This window comes from Nicotiana tabacum, chromosome 20 (genome assembly GCF_000715075.1).
Source record: "Nicotiana tabacum cultivar K326 chromosome 20, ASM71507v2, whole genome shotgun sequence".
Taxonomy (NCBI): domain Eukaryota; kingdom Viridiplantae; phylum Streptophyta; class Magnoliopsida; order Solanales; family Solanaceae; genus Nicotiana; species Nicotiana tabacum.
In genome coordinates, this window is record NC_134099.1 from 41,419,683 (window position 1) to 41,434,226 (window position 14,544).

Below are 14,544 nucleotides of genomic sequence, written 5' to 3' on the forward strand. Positions count from 1 at the left end.
TAACATGCATTCCAAGGCAATATATTATTATTTTTCTCTATTATCAACTATTTTTCTTTTTCATAACTACTGGCCATTGCAAGCTCGGATCGAGAGTGAATATTTCACTAAGGCTAAAGCCATCCTCTTAGCGTCGCGCCCCCTTTTTCTCGTGAAATCGAATTTATGATATTCGGTATGGGACAACTCGTTCCTTTTGGGAACTGGGTTTTGCATTTGAAGAGTCGCCACCTAATGATTTAAGGTGCATTAGGACACCTATAGGATTTAATTCTAAGTTTGTTTGAATAACCAGAGATAGGGTAAGGGCTTGAAATTATCCTAAGAGAAAGGTGTTAGGCACCCCTCAGGATCCACTAGTGTGGTTCCCGACCAGACAGTTGATTGTGAATTTGTGCAATTTAGCAAATAGACAAGTATGGCTCAAATAGTAGAGGGTTTAAATTTAAACACATAAGAGAAATAACAATTAAAAGAAAGAAGTTTGCAAATAAAAGGAAAGGGGGTCCTAGGTTCATTTATAATATGGATCACATCAATGTGATACCTAGTATGACACTCCTCAGAAGAGGGGATACACGTGACATTAGCGCACCAGTCATAATATCCATATCTACCCTTCCCACCCTATTAAGGTATTAAAGCACGAATTATTCTTGATCACTATTGCATGCTATTACCCGTCCTATTCCTATCAGTCCCAGAGGAGTTTAGGACTACTATTCCTATATGGGAGGGATATTAGGCTGATTTTGGTTTCAAAAGATAAAAATCTAAGGCGACATACAAAACATATAATACTGCATGTTAGGGGGAAGCATGTAAACAAACAAAGGCTCAGGTATAGCTCCTCAAACAAAACACATAAATAGCATGACTTGCACGTACATTTAAGGTCTGAATTTAAAAATACCAAGGTAAGGGAACTCCAATTACTGAGGCGGACTAGTTTGATACATGACTCAGATAGGAAGTCTGAATCAGGTTTGTCTGCTAATCCTTAATTAGCAAAGGCAAAATTAGTTTTTTTTATAGGTTTGTTATCACTTAAGGCTTGCCTAAGTGTTGGAGAAAAACCCTATGAACATGATACTATTCCTATAGACATGATTTCTAAAAGGGGTACTGATTCTTAACCTTATGATGTCTGATTTTAACCCTTTAGATCCTAACAACATGGTATCTAAATGTGACAATAACATGCAGAATTTAAGCAAGTCCTATAGGCAGGTTCTCTAGATGCAACGTTAAATATGCAGTATTTAGGTCCTATAGGCATGATATCTACCCTTAAGCATGCATAATTCCCAACCCTTTTCACTAGCCAACCCCAATATTTATTAGAAATTATTACAGACCCAGTAATGAATTACAACAGAAGATAAAAAAATGAAATTACAATCGGAGGAGCCCAGATCCTGACGTCCTTTCTGAGTTATGGAACAAGCCACTTCAAATGCCATTGTTTCAAAGCCTTTCTCAGACTTGAGTGTGTCAAAGTTCTCTAAGGGTCTCAAGAGGACCCCGGGCAGTTCTCACACCCAAGTTGCATAGCCAGATAGAGATGAGTGATGTGTGGAAGGGCCAGCCCTTATGTGTCCAAGTTTAGAGGGAGATCATGGGTCCCAAGGCAAGGCTCACACAAGAGGGGCAGAACTTAAGTCTAAGAAGATAGTGAAAGTGTAGGAACAGAGTTTTAAAACTGAGGGGATAAAGGAGAGGGGTAAAGGGTGATAGGAAGACAGTAATTAGTAACACGCAGAGTTAATAACTTCATACAAAGGGGGTCAGGGGGTTGGAAATCTATTGCAAGGAGCCCATATACTTGGCATGGATCAGCTTTGGGCATGCACAACAATAGAAGGTGCTGACATGCCTATAAACCAATCAGAACAGTCAACATCTAGAGGAGACATGGAGGTTATGATCCCCAGGGGAATCAGGTTTGGGTCATGCACAGCAATTCAATGTTGTCATGCCTCAAACCAACCACAGATACTAAACACATTGAGGATGGGGATTTAGGATTCACAAGTCATAATAAGTAATGGACAGAAACATTATGTCAGAATAGGAAGGGGTAGATTACAACATGTTTGATAATGGAACTTGGTTAAATACAAACAGGAGACAGACAAGGATGAAAGAGACAGTAAAGAAATATGTTGTTGTTGATGCAGAAGCTTAATTAGAACATACCAGTAAAGATGCAAATGCAGAGAAAAATAAGCAAGCTTCCCACAGCCTAGCCTTGGCTTTCAGCTGGCTAGACAAGGCAGCAATACAAGTAGTAACAGAGAAAAGAGAGAGATTTTAGTGGAGTGTGTGTCTGAACTCAAGTGTTTTATGTCTTGTGTTCGTGTCTTTGAAAGAAGAGAAGGTGGGTATTTATAGTTTTGAAAACATGTAAGAAATAAGGCAATAAATAAAGTTTAATGCACATATGGAAGTAATCAGCCATTAGAATCAATCAACCAAGTGATTCCCCTTTAATTGAGGAATCACTTTTTTAACGGGGCTAACAGGTTTAAAAAAAGGAAAGAAAATCAGTTTGTAGGCCGACTGGTTATTACCATAAAAACAAGTAGTAAAACATTGAGTACACAGTAGAGTCCAAGTACAGAGATACACTTGTTCTGGGAAAAGATTCAGCAAGGCAATAAGTAAGGAAAGGGATCAATCACTTTAACAAGCGAGTAAAATTAGAGTTCACAAAAAAAGAAGTTTTGAAATCAGTCCCAAAATTGAGAATCAATCAAAGAAGGAGCCTCAACATATAAATAGAGTGCACAAACAATGGACATGTGAGGCCAAACTATTGGTAAAAGAAACAGCATGCAATAGTAGAGACAAAGTTAGTAGACAGCAAACATTCGAAGCATGATAGTCACGTAGGTCAATTTTCATTGAATCAGTAGTAAAAAAAAAGATAGAGTATCAGAAGCATGCAAAGGGTCAAGTGAGAAAACCCTTCTGAAAATCATAATCGAGTTTCAAAGATAGTAAGAACCCAGAATCAAAGGAATCACATAAAGAAAAGAGATGCTGAAACAAAAGAACTTCAAATCAAGTCAGGTATTCCAACGAGCAATTTCAAACCCAAAGACATAGGTTTTTCTTTAATAACATTCAAGCTTAAAAGATGATAAAAAAATAAATCGCACAAGCAGTTTCAGAAACTCGAATAGACCTCAAAAGAAATTAGGGTTTTCAACATCAATCGAGTTTAAATATGATGAACAAATAAATCAGACAATATTTAGCAAATAGTCTCAGAAACTCGAATGAACCCAAAGAAATTAAGGATTTCAACACCAATCGAGTCTAGAGACGATAAACAAGTAAATCAAAAAACACTAACAAACAGTCTTAGAAACCACAAAAGAAATTAGGATTTTTATCATACTAAACTCAGAAAAGATTTTGAAAAGAAGAACTTGAAGGAAAACCCTAATCGGAAAAAGATGAAGAGTCTTATTTTTTAAAGCAAAATTAAAGAAGCTTTGAGAAGGCGTTTAAAACTCATAGAAAGCATGGATCTAAAGTTAACCTGAAAGAAGTCGAAATGCTCTTAGAGATTAGGGTTTCAGAAGAACTCCAGGTGATGAAAAAGGCCTTGAAAGCCATCGATCTAAACAGGAGAGTCAAAGGTCTAACTCGATTGGCCAGGGCTGGACGGAGAAAGGTCAGAGACGACCGGAGAACAATCATCGAGCAAAGACTAGACCAATCCCCTTCATAATCTGGTCATGAGACCACAAAAACGAACACGTAGAAGCCATGCGAGGTTGATACAGGTCTTAGATGATCCTGGAGAGCCATGGATTAGGGTAGATTAAGGTGGCGGCGGCTAGGGTTTGATGTTGTTGTAGAGCGGATTTGAGAGAGGAGGGGGATTCAGAGGCGGCGTATGGTGGGAAATGATAGGGTTTAGGGGGGTCGTTTAGGATTAATTTAGGTAAGGACGACTTTTGGCCGTTGATCTGAGTGATCAACGGCTTGGATTGAACGGGTAAAGGGCGGTTTAATGAGACTGGGTTTGGGTCGGTTTAAATCGGAATTGGGTAGGGGTTTAATAAGAATTGGGCCGGGGTAATTGGGGTCCAATTTAGGCTATAATCGAAATAAAATGGAGCTAACATTTAAATAGCCAATTTTCCTATTTGATTTATAGAAAATAATAAAATATTTTTTGTAAATAAAAAAGTTCTAAAATAATTTATAGTACATAATTAATTATTCAAAAATACCAGACCTAATTTTGTGAATATAAAACACAGTTAAATCTAAAAAGGTAGCATATTGCAATTATACAATTTTAGCCTTAAAATACTAAATAATTTTGTAAAAATATGGAAAACATTCCTTAGCTATATTTTAGCATGAACATAAATATACAATAAATAAATAATCAAAACTAATAATTTTAGAAATAATTATGGATTGTTGTGGATAAAATAGGGGATAAATTGATAAAAAAAATCTTTTAAATTAAGGAAAAATAGGGAAACACTTGGATGTGCTTATATATGTATACATATGCTATTTTGAAATTACTTTGCATATAAAACATATATATAAAAAAATTGGGTATCAACAGCTGCCCATCTTTAACCGGGAAGGATGAAAAAGTTGTCGGGTAAAGATGTGATGGCCAATTTTGACCAGGCGAAACGGTTCAAAAAGGTTTAGGTCGTGCCCTATCTTCTAATCTACCTACATCTCCCTGGTATTACAAGAATCGGGCCATATGTAGTTCGGGATCCGTCGGCGGACTATGCCGATGGAGGCTTTCAAGAACGGACGCAGTATCCAAAACGGGGTGAATAGTTAAGGGCTAATAGGGCTGCGGGAACTGGAGCGGGATTGCTCCTACCAAGATGGTCGTTGCTCTCCGGTTTACCTGCAAATAAGCAATACGCGCATGTATTGTGTGTCACTTTAAACATGATTTAAATTCCCGTCGGACCATGAAGGTTGTCTTTGGACGGTTAGGATGACGTCGTTAGACCATGATGTCCTGGGCCATGAAGCGTATAATAAAGGATTTGCAGGGCATGAAATGATGCTCTCGAGCTATAAGGATGGTGCCTCCGAACCATGATGCCTTTGAATAATGATATGCAAAAAAATTTAAAAAGGGTCCTTAGGCCAAGGCGTGGTATTCTCGGGCTATGAAAATGGTGCCTCCGAACAATGACGCCTTTGGATAATTTGGCGATCTTTCAGTCCATGAGATGCAGTATTTGGCGATCTTTCAGCCCATAAGATGTAGTAGGTGGAAATCTTTCATCCATGCAAATGTAGATGGGGCGATCTTTTAGCCATGCAAATGTAGGTGGCGATCTTTCAGCCCATGCAAATGTAGATGTGATGATCTTTCAGCCATACAAATATAGGTGAGGTGGCAATCTTTTAGCCATGCAATGCAATAGGTGGCGATCTTTCAGCCATGCAGATGTAGATGTGGCAATCATTCAGCCATGCAAATGTAGGTGAGGTGGCGATCTTTCAGCCATGCAATGTAGTAGGTGGCGATCTTTCAGCCATGCAAATGTAGTAGGTGAGGTGGCGATCTTTCAGCCATACAATGCAGATGGAGGTAGAGCTTAACCTCGGAAGGCAGAATGGTAGCCTTATGCAATGAAGAAATGCAGATGGATACAACGTTTAGTCTCGGAAGGCAGAATAGTAGCCTTATGCAATGCAGAAATGCAGATAGAGACAGCGTTTAGTCTCGGAAGGCAGAATAGTAGCCTTATGCAATGCAGAAATACAGATAGAGACAATATTTAGTCATGAAAGGCAGAATAGTAGCCTTATGCAATGTAGAAATACAGATGGAGATAGCGTTTAGTCTCGGAAGGCAGAATGGTAGCCTTATGCAATGCAGAAATGCAAATGGAGACAATGTTTAGTCTCGGAAGGCAGAATAGTAGCCTTATGCAAGAAATAAAATGGCAAATGGTAATAGAGCTTTCTTAGATGATAGCAGATTGCGATATTGTGACTGCTGGGGACATTGTGAGACACGAAATGTCACTGGTGTGTGTGGATAGCAAATGTTGGTAACTGCAATGGTTCTGAGAGTTGTATTCCTGAACAATGTTTGTCTCGTGAGTGTATAGTATGTTTGATGATTTTGCAATCCAAGTGCCTGCATCCAAAGAAAAATCTTGAGTTTTGTAAAGGGGGAAGGTTAGTTTGTATCCCCCCCGGCATTGCTTGACCTGCTCGGCTCTGATATGGTGATATTGTATGTATTATTGGGGTAGCGTTTGCTAAACAAAGCGGTTTCAATAATAACCATGCATGATTTAGTAAAAATATGACATAAGTATATAATTAAGAGATAACGTTTAGGTGAACTGACGACTGTGACGTGGTTCAGGACATTGCAACCTCTCTTGCTACGGAATTTTGAGGGTTCTCCTCAAAATTCTGCCCCAGTTAATGGGTTGATACTTTTGGTTGTTGCTTGCAACGATTCGGCTGAACTTGCTCCGAATTTTGAGGGTCCTCCTCAAAATTCTGCCCCAGTTTCCAATTACAGGGAAAATGGAGATTATATTAAATTGTGACCGAACTCATAGGGCTGCCTACGTATCCCCTCTTAAATGAGAATCAGGTCAGGCGTAGTTCAATTTCCATCATATAAGGAAAGCATAAGATTACACATAGTAATGCTTGACTGCATCTGAGTTGATCGGCTTTGACCAGACTTCTCCATCTATTTCTGCAAGTATGAGGGATCCTCCTGTCAGAACCTGGTGAACCATGTATGGACCCTTCCAGTTGGGAGAGAATTTCCATTTGGCTTCATCTTGATGCAGAAAAATTTTCTTTAACACCAGCTTCCCTGGTGTGAACTGTCTGGGATTGACTCTCTTGTTGAAGGCTCTGGACATTCTGTTCTGATAAAGTTGACCATGGAAAATTGCATTCATTCTCTTTCCGTCTATAAGGGCTAGTTGATCAAAATGACTTTTCACCCATTCTACGTCGTCGAGCTCAGCTTCCTGTATGATCTTTAGGGAATGAATTTCTACCTCGACAAGAATAACCGCCTCTGTACCATAAACCAGCATATAGGGGGTTGCCCCGATTGATGTGCGGACTGTGGTGTGACACCCCAATAAAGTAAATGATAACTTCTCGTGCCACTGCTTATGCTTCTCTATCATTTTCCTTAATATCTTCTTGATATTCTTGTTGGCGGCTTCTACGGCTCCATTCATCTGAGGCCTGTAGGCTATGGAATTCTTGTGTCTGATCTTGAAAGTTTCACATATAGCTTTCATCAAGTCACTGTTGAGGTTGGAGCCATTATCAATAATGATTGATTCTGGAATCCCGAATCGACAAACGATGTGGTCGCGGACAAAGTCTGTCATGACTTTCTTAGTCACTACTCCGTAAGATGCGACTTCGACCCATTTGGTGAAATAGTCGATTGCTACTAGGATAAACATGTGCCCATTGGAAGCGGCAGGCTCGATTGGTCCAATAATATCCATCCCCCAGGCAGCGAACGGCCATGGTGAGATTGTTGCATTAAGCTCATTTGGAGGCACCTTTATCATGTCTGCATGTATTTGACAGCGGTGGCATTTCCGGACATACTAGATGCAGTCCATTTCCATAGTCATCCAAAAATAGCCAGGCTGGAGTATCTTCTTTGCTAAGACAAAATCGTTCATATGTAGACCGCAGGTCCCAGCATGAATTTTCTCTAGTAGTCGGGATGCTTCCTTTGTGTCGACACACCTTAATAATCCCAAATCAGGAGTTCTCCTATACAGGATTCCTCCGCTGTGAAAGAAATTATTGGACAACCTCCGAAGCGTGTGTTTCTGAGTAGGATTTGCAAGTTCTGGGTACTCACTTTCTGCCAAATACTCCTTGATATCATGAAACCAAGGCTTTCCATCTGCTTCTTCTTCGACGTGGGCACAGTAAGCTGGCTGATCATGGATCTTTACTGGAATAGGATCAATGAAGTTTTTGTCCGGATGTTGTATCATAGATGACAGGGTGGCCAATGCAACGGCAGATTCATTCTTGGACTCTGGGGACATGTTGGATTGGTTGGCAGTTTGTGAGCCACAATAGATGTACTCAGACTAGTCATGTCATCATATGACCAGGAGAATATGTCCTCCTATTCCCTTAGAAATTCTGTGTATTCCTTTTTTTCTGATGACAATAAGTGGACGCTGATTCGTGTTTATTTGACATTTTCTGCATCTCCCAGGTTGACATTTTCTGCATCTCCCAGGTTGACAACTTCTGTCTCGTCCAGGTTGGACTTAGGTCTGTTCTCAAGATTCTCAACTTCTTTAACAATCTTTTCTGGTATGTCATCTTCCTCTGAATCTATGCTTGTTTGCTGCGTTGTCTCATTACATGTCACAGTCATTGGTTCATCAAGATAAGTAATAGTAATGTTGTATAAGTAAAGTAATGAGAGAAAAAGTAATAATGAGTGTTGATTCATAGGAAAAGTCAAAATGCTTTTATAAATTGCATAACTGTTTTGGAACATTGGAGATCTTATTAAAATGCAAAAAGAAAATCATTTAATAAATAAAATAGTGCGTGATGCTTATTTTAGCCTTGCTACCCCGAGGCTCGTCGGGCTCTGGTTGTCCTGATGGTCCAGTTATTGAGGCGTGTTACTCTGCTTACAACCTGTATGGAAGGGTCTTCCTCCCCTTCCTCCTTGAGAACAACACAACAGTCCATGTCATTATCTTCTTCGAACAAGTTTTTCATCGCTGCTAGTGCTTCTTCTTCTTCTAACCCATAAACAATGTCAGCTTGTTGGAAAGTCTGCTCCAAATGTGGTATCGGCTGCTCCAGCGGGTAGTAAGGACCGCGCCATGGTGGCGACCAGTTGTTGAATTCTTCCCAGGTGTACTCATATCCCAGACCGAAAGTGGTGCCATGTTTCTTGAGTTTTATGGGCTTAGCGATTCCTTGGAGGTTCTTGCCGAGACCTTTGCCAGGTTCCTACCCTCTCCAATTTAGTATACTCTCGATCTTGTTATCCCACCATTTATCTTTGTCAATAGTATTTACCCGTTCAATGTGATGGTAAGTCTCTCCCCCCAGCTTCCTTCTCCCTTCAATTGTTGGAATGGTTTGGCGACTGTATATAAGGTTGCTACCGTCGACGTGGTGACCTCCTGGTGATTCCATTCGAACTTTACTGCCTGATACAATATTGATGCTACAGACCCTGCAGCGTGAATCCATGACCATTCCAACAGCATATTGTAAGATGTCGGCATGTCTATCACATGGAAATCAACATCGAACCAAGTTGGCCCCATTTGCAAACACACACTAATCTCCCCAATAGTAGACCTTTGGTAACGGTCGAAGGCTTTCACGTTGATGGATCCATCCTTTATCTCGTGTAGTCCTTTACCCAACTTCTTGAGTGTTTCCAGTGGACATATGTTGAGACTAGAACCTCCATCGATCAAGATTCTGGTGATAAAATAGTCCTCGTATTGCACGGCGATGTGCAGTGCCTTGTTGTGTCCCAACCCTTCAGGTGGCAGCTCATTCTTATGAAAAGTGATCTTATGACTTTCCAATACCTATCCTACAATGTTAGCCATTTCCCCTCCAGCGATGTTGCTTGGCAAGTATGCTTCACTCAGCACCCTCAACAGATCGTTCTTGTGTGCCTTGGAATTTTGTAGCAAAGCAAGATTGGAGATTTGCGCCGGTGTTTTGTTCAACTGGTCGATGACCGAGTACTCCTTGGCCTGTATCTTTCTCCAAAGATTGTCTGGACCTATCTCAATGATGGGTGACCGATTGGAGGCATGTTTTCTTGACTCAGCTAGATGTTTAGGGGTATAGACTCTACCAGTTCTTGTCATACCCTATGCCACAATAGTTTCTTCGAACCTAACCTTGCCTTTCCTTCTTGGCACGGCTGCAAAGTCCCATGGTATAGCCTTTGTGTGGAATGGTGTAGTGGTCGACATCGACACTGGGATTGGTATGGTTGTCCTTTCTCCGAACGGAGCATGTGCCTTGGGTGGCAAAACCGTAACTTCAAGCGGTGTGGGTGCATTTGCTGGAGACATGAATTTGACCTCAATTGATGCTAGTGTCTTTGCATATGAAATTGCTTCAAACTCAAGCGGCACAGACATATTTACCTCGGCATCCCCAGAGGGCTGAATCTGGACTATGATCGGATTAAGAATAACTATTGGCTTCTTTGGGTCATCACCTTCTGTGATCAACCCGATTGATCCTTCGGGATCCCAATCATCCTCTACTTCAATCATGTGAATGCCTCTACCCTTATGGTCTGGTAGAGGGTTATTGTGACATTTAGAGCAGGTTCCTTTGCCACAATAATCTTGTTGTCAATTAAGGTCTAGATATTGTCCTTCAAAGAACGACATTCGTCGATGGTGTGCCCTTTCATGTCGGAGTAGTATACACAAGATTTATTTGGGTTATCCCACTGACAAAGGTTCTTAGGAGTTGCATCAGGGATGGGGGTAACATAACCAGCAACTTTGAGTCTCTCGTACAACTGGTCAATAGGTTCAGCAATGGCTGTATATTGTTTTGGGGGTCTACGATCAAAATTTGGTCGAGGTCTAGGGAAGTTTTGGTGTGTAGGAAGTGATTGATAGTAGGATGGTTGAGAATTGTAGGTTTGGTATGCGCGGGTTGGGAATATCGGGGTGAAGTAGGCTGATATGTGGGAGGTGGAGGTGATTGATAAGTGGGTGGTGGAGTTTAGTAAGAGGGTGAGGGTGTTTGGTAGTTCGGAGTAGGCTGATATGTGAGTGGAGGCATTGGGTAGGCTTGGTATTTGATGGGAGATTTGGTTCTTTGTGCAACCATTACGGCTCCTACGTCCCTTTTCTTGGACATACCACCGGACTGTAAGGCTTTATTTGTAGCTTGCAAGGCCTCGAAGTTTGTGACCATACCGCTTTTGATGCCCTTTTCAATCCTTTCACCTAGCTTGATAATGTCAGAAAATTTGTGGCTCTCAATCATCATTAGCCGTTCGTAATACTGCGAGAACTGAGCCCGGACAAAGAATTTGTTCATTTGTTCCTCCTCTAAGGCAGGTCTGACCTTAGCAGCTTCAAACCTCCAACGAGTAGCATATTCGCGGAATGTTTCTGTAGGCTTCTTCTTTAGATTCTGAATATAGAACACATCTGGTGCATTCTCGGTGTTGAACCTGAACCTGTCCATAAAGTCGGACGACATGCCTACCCAGTTTGACCACTTCTTCGGATCTTGGCTAATGTACCAAGACAAAGCATCTCCCTTCAAACTCCTCATGAATAGCTTCATGCGGATCCTCTCGTCTTTCCCTACTCCAACCAGCTTGTTGTAGTATGTTCTCAAATGGACCCTTGGATACCCTGTACCATCAAACATTTCGAACTTTGGAGGTTTGTACCCCTCGGGCAGTTCGACGTCGGGCTGTATGCAAAGATCTTCATAGTTCAGCCCTTCAACTCCCTTACTTCCTTCAACACCTTGAATTCGGCTAGTCAATTTCTTAAGTTCTTCAGCTAGGTTCCTAATGAGCAGGTCTTTATCATCAGACTCGGGTGTGCTTGAGATGGGTTGGGTGGAGTGTGGCATAGTCCCCACGTATATGGGGGTTTTATGGTGGGTGTGGAAGTGGTCATTTGTGGAGTTTAGGGGTTTTGGGATAAACATTGGAGTATTGTTTGGGAGGTGGCAGGTGTTGCAGTGATGGTGAGGAGCGGGATGGTTCTGTTGCTTTGGGATATTCTGTGGAGGTGTAGGTTTCTGAGCATTTGGGAAATTAATTTCTGGAGTGGTGAGGGAAAACGACAGATTTGCCAGGTTCCGAACCTGATCAAGCTCTTCTTGGAATTTCAACAGTTTTTGTTCAAGTTGGGATGTATTTTCCTTAGGAACTGAGTACCATGACCATTAGTGACCTCTACCCATTCAGTTGAATTCTCCTTTCTGACATTGTTCAAATCTTCCATCTTCCCTTTTTTCTTGTTTCTGACAGGACTAAGGGGAGGAGTGGGTGGAAGGCCCCTGGATCTCGTGGAATGGGATGATGTTGCCAGAGTTCACGAACTAACCTTTGGGGAGGGGGAATAATAAACAAAAAGTAAAAACAAAAAGGTAACCAAGTTAGTGAGGATTATAAAAACCATTGCGTTATTTAAATACATAGTGCAGAATATAAAATGTGTCCTAATTAAGGAACCTCTTTGTGCCCGAGGTAGGCCTAGCGACAAATTAACTAGGAGAACTTAGAATGCTAAATGCCTCATTTTATTGATAGAAAAATAAAACGCATCCCAAATCGACACTAAACAACTAGGAAATAAATGTAACTAATGGCCATTGGCCTTATTACATTTTTTTAAAGCGAAAAGACAAACTCCTATCTACTTGGTCCCAGAAGGACCTTCCTCAGCCTTTTGACAATCCTCGATCCTTTTGAGGAATTTCCTTTCCAGCTCCACTATGCCTTGCTCAAAGTATCCCAGTCGCTTGTTGGCAATGACAGCCATGTCTTTCCACTCCTCAATCAGCTTCTGGTTGGCCTCTTATATCTCGTAGTGTTCACTCTCGCATTCGCGGATCCTTTTGCGCAACTGGTTGTATTTGACCTATGTCTCGGCCTTTTCATCTATGATTCGGTGACCTTGAACAAACCCAGGCTGGCCCAGACCTTCATAATTATCCTCCAACCATCCTGAATAGTAGAGAGTACAACCAGCGTGGTATCTGTCTGGCTCGATAGTGTCCCTTCCCATTACAATCTTGCAGTGCCACATATGTTGAGCCTGACACTTGTAAGGACTATCATCATCCTGGAAGTCAGCCCGGAAATGACTCATCTTTTCGACCCTGGGTACAACCTGCTTCCTACCAACTTGCCTCATAACTCGGAGAGGGACGTAAGGGTATGTTCCTCTCAGATCGATCAATACCAGGAAAGGTACGTCTCTGGATCGGGAGATGAACTCCTCGGTTGGAAACCACTCGAACATCTATTGAATTTGATCTTCAGTCAGATTTTCAAAAAGCTCGACCCATTTTCCAGCATTCTCCGGTTGGGCGAAATATCGGGGATGTAATTCATTCGCTTTGGATGATGAAAAGAGATGCGATCATCCCAGTCCCTCCGTTGAATCTCTTGTCGATACTCCCCCTTTTGGAGATGTTCCATGAGCAAGAGTTGAAGTAGCAAATTGCAGCCTTCGAAGTGTTTTGCTCCTTGTTGACATTTCTCCAAGGCTCGATATATGTCGGCAGTGATCATGGGCACAATGCTAAATGGTTGTCCACCAATTCCCTCTAGTAAGGTCTTAGTTACCATATCCAGCCTGGTGTGGATTCTTGCTTTCTTCGTTGGAAACAGTATCAACCCCAAGAAACAAAACATGAATATAAAGACCCTTCGATGAATGTGCCATAATGATGTTGTGGCAAACTCGTCAGGGTAGGTACGGTAGGATTTGCTGTGATCGTACCTTTCATACAAATAGTCAAAAGTGACGTAGGATTCCTTCAGACATGTTAATTCTAGATTTTTCTTCAGGCCCATCATTTTGAGGAAGCCCCTGCCCTTGCGGTTCTCAGGCATTAACAATCCCGGAGTTTCCCATACTATACCGGTCAATCCTCCTATCTCCTCTAGCAAAGGTGTCATTTCAATGTCCCCAAAGTGGAACACGGCTCTCTCACAATCCCAGAACAAAGTAGCAGCTTCTATGATCTTGTTTTTAGGTTGGACCTCTAGGAGAGAAGGTAGGTTTCCCAGATACTTTCTGACGAGGGTTTGATCACTAGAGTGGAGATCCTTCCACCAACTTAGCAGTCTTGGGTGGATGTTGGTGACCATGCCGAATCTAGGGACTTCGTGCCTCATTTTTGCAAGACAAATAAGGTTAGGCCCTTACCCCCACCAGACTCGACTGTTTAATACCAACTATTAGCATGAAGCATTTATTTCTCCAAATAAATGCACAGAACGTGGTGACGTCCATTTGGGTTTTAGGGAAACCCAATGGACTTTGGACAAGGCTATCTTAAAGGATCATTATGTGGACAACATAACTGACCCAGCTAGGTTTGACCATGATGCATGCACAATTTAAACAAAGTAAGGTTTCTATGGGGTTTTAGACTGGTACCCTTGAGCGGACAACTCAAAGGGGAAAGGCACGGAACCATCGACTGCACCACTGAATCGATTGGTTTTACCGCAAATATGCCTTTTTCCGGATTTAGGGGTAATAATATAGGAAGAGCGCAACCACTCATTATAAGCGTTGCTATGGTATTCATTTGGCACGAGTGGAGTATGATGTTGAGCATGGTTATGCAATAATTAAAAGCATGTTGGCACGTATTTGTACGTTAAGAAAGCGATAAGTACAACAGTTTCATAATTTAAAGCAGTAATAAAGGGAAGAAATGAAGAAGATAAGTCAATTTTGCAATTGAAAAGGAAATTGAAAGCTTAAAAGAATTAAACAAGTAACT